This window comes from Lygodium microphyllum, chromosome 22, assembly GCF_053477565.2.
Source record: "Lygodium microphyllum isolate KBCC chromosome 22, Lygodium_microphyllum_v1.1.10, whole genome shotgun sequence".
Taxonomy (NCBI): Eukaryota; Viridiplantae; Streptophyta; class Polypodiopsida; order Schizaeales; family Lygodiaceae; genus Lygodium; species Lygodium microphyllum.
In genome coordinates this window covers 107,643,989-107,647,092 of record NC_141156.1, presented here as the reverse complement: position 1 = coordinate 107,647,092, position 3,104 = coordinate 107,643,989, and the positions used below count along the sequence as shown (strand labels likewise).

Sequence of the window (3,104 nt, the reverse complement as noted above, 5' to 3'; positions counted from 1 at the left end):
CTAGGATTCCCCAACATGGGATGTGGGGAAAGTAATTCCCTGGTTATACATAGGGAATCTATATACATATACCTAGGAAAAGTTAGAGAATTTTCTACATGGCAAGAGTTTTCCTATGTAGGAACTATTCAAAAACTCCTTGTATTATATTTGGATTCTCTTTATGATCATTGGTGTCTTCCAACTCTCTTCTCTTCCTCTGGTCTCTCTTGTCTTTATTTTTGGACTCTCTTTATGATCATTGGTATCTTGCCACTCTCCTCTTCCTCTGGTCTCTCTTGTCATTCTCATGGAGTTCAACACATCTATATGCAAACATCTTGCAATTTCTAATGGAACATGAGTAGGCACAAAACAAAACCTATTGTAGCACATGCACATACCCTTGAGAGACACTTTGTTGATTAGTACAAATAGCTGAAGATGATATTTAAACATCCAGAGGTGTAAACATTGGCGAGTGATGGGACTTTTACCATAGTAGATTTTTCACGCTAACAAGTAAATTTGAAGAAAACGTGACTACAGAGAAAGGGCTCACATGTTGTCGAGTCGAATGACACTGATGATAGAAAGAACACAACTTAGGGGTGGGAGTTATGTGAACGTTTTGTAAGTAGTAGAGCTTTGGGGGTGGGGGGGGGGGGGGGGGTGAGGGCCAGCTGGTTATGCGATCGTTTTGTAAGTGCGGAGTGGAGCATTGACGTACTCGCAATACTGTTTGGCACCAACAAGCGTACCATGTTCAGCAAAGTAGTCAGCCATGGCAATGATAAGGGCGCTATTAAGTTTGTACTTGTGGTAGCTTATGTTGACTTCACTTCTTTCGGAGACACTCTTGCCAGTTTGGGCCTTTCCCATGACTGTAGAGGTAAAGCAAATGGGTTGGATGGGGTCCCTCTCGCCAGTGGTGGCGGTCGTCTCCAAGGAATAGCCTGCTTGCACAGCCTCTCCTGTCTGCGTCACGTACTTGGCTGAGCTCTTGACAATCTCTCGGACTTTGTTAGCTAGTGCTGCAGCTAAGGGCCCACCGGCGACGCCTGCCAATGCCACCACAAGCTCACCAACGCCATTGAGAACCACATCACAGTTGGTGCTGTCATTTCATCTCGTGCTTTTGTCCCCACCAACATAAAGAACATAAGGAGAATACCTGTGACCATGCATGATAAGCGAGCAAGTGCGTTAGCAATTATATGCTTTTGAACAAAGAATTATCGCATACGAGGCACATACGAGAAGCGGGGGAGGGGGGCAGACAGTTTCACAAACGGAACGGGAATGATCATGAGTGAGCAGTACATACTCCTCGTCGAGCACAGCTAACCACTTATTGAACTTCTCCATATATTCCTTGGCTTGTTCCTTGGATAATGAGGCGCTGGAGAGATCAGGAGTGAAGCCGGTTTTGTGGCGGGCAGTAACCATGAAGGTGGCGAGGATGTTGCCGTGATTGCTGACGTCCTTCCAGTACTCGGCCGGATACTTACCGGGGGGCAGGTCAATGTTGCCCTTATCATCCGTAACCTCTGCCCCGCCCCCGGCGGCACCGAGTGTTGACTCGTCATGATACGACCCCAGCTCAAACGAGGATGCGACCAGAGCACGTCTCTCCTCTGCGCTCCTCCTGCAAGCAAACGTAGTACGCATATTGTGCGGCATAGTACACATAAAAGAACACACACACACAGAGTACTCTCTCTCTGCCCCTCTCATAAAAGAACACACACACACACAGAGGGGCAGAGAGAGAGAGACACACACACACATACTCTCTCTCTTTCTGCCCCTCTCTGTCTCTCTATATATATAAGTATGTGAGATTATTATTGCTCCAAGTAGTCTCTCTACCGTGTAGCTGGAGTTCTTCGCGGCAGAAGCTGGTGCGCCAAACGTTGCAGCCATTGTGCTGTATTCTAATTCTAATATTCTCTGCAAACGCTAGTGCGCGCAAAATACAACCAGACTGTTTAGATCAGAGATGAGAGCTCTGTACGAACAGCACACGTGTGGTGAATCAGGAAGACTAGAGAATCAAGGAGGAGAAAGGGAGGCAAAGGAATTGTCGTGAGTGCTTGGTGGTGCTGCGGTTGGGCATTTTATAGCCACCCAACGTCCGGCCTCTTTCACATGTAATTTGAACGTTGAACTTACGAGACCTTTTCGCTTAGTTAACGGCAAATACACGTTAAAGATTTTTGCATTGTCCGAACCCGAAAACGTTTTTCATACACGCTCCTAAATACGATCCGCTCCTCAACGTGATTAATTTTAAGGTGTGAGGTGATATATACTATTAAGTAGGAAAGCCCATGTGCAAAACGACAGGGCAATCAAGTCGATGTCAACTAGAGGACAAAGCCATTGATTGAGGAAGACAATCACATGGAGGTTGAGCTAAAATATTATGTGTATTGAGGCACACACATGTCCTCTCGAGGCGATGAGTGCCGATGGTGTTGCAAAACCCACAAAAACAATATGGGTGAACATACAAAGAGGACATTTGTAGTGAGATGTATCTAAGCGAGTTAGTCAACTTGCTTTCATCTCTATGGCAACTTATGATGCTACCTCAACATATATTTATAGAAATATAGCCATATACTATTTCTCCCAAAGATAAGTTGAACTTTTTTACTACTCTTCAAGGGCTTAGCTTTGTACTTCTAAGATTAGCCCACTTTATAGATATTTGGCTACTTTTTCTTCATAAGGCTATTATTTTTGTTGATCAATATTTGTGTAGTTCATGGTACATGCAACTCATCTAGATACAAAGAAATCAATATAAGTGTTAGTTAAGCATTTACGAATTAACTAGGTCTGCATATTGAATTAGTTTAGTATGAATACCTTTCGAAAGCCTTGGCATAAAGAATGGATTGGTGTGTAGATTTCTTTCTTCACATTTACATGAATTCAAGGTAGTTAGGTGCTAATTAAATTTAAAAAAGTTCATGCCAAACTAGCTTAATTCCAATCAATTTCTAGATGCACCTAAACCAAGCTAGGCACTGAATTATTGTTTACAAGCAATATGTTCAAAAGTTGATGTGTTAGGTTCCATATATATAACCAAGCTTTCGTTTTTTAAAGGGTTT

At 43.4% G+C, this 3,104-nt stretch overlaps 1 long non-coding RNA gene across 1 annotated transcript; it reads right to left on the bottom strand.

Annotated features, from left to right (window-relative positions):
* Positions 1 to 447: 447 nt before the first annotated feature.
* Positions 448 to 2,199, bottom strand: LOC148017491 (uncharacterized). The gene is made up of 3 exons (XR_015687883.1): positions 1,852 to 2,199; positions 1,307 to 1,627; positions 448 to 1,153 (listed from the first exon to the last, which is right to left on the bottom strand). It is a non-coding gene; the product is annotated as an uncharacterized LOC148017491 (long non-coding RNA).
* Between the last annotated feature and the right edge of the window lie 905 nt (positions 2,200 to 3,104).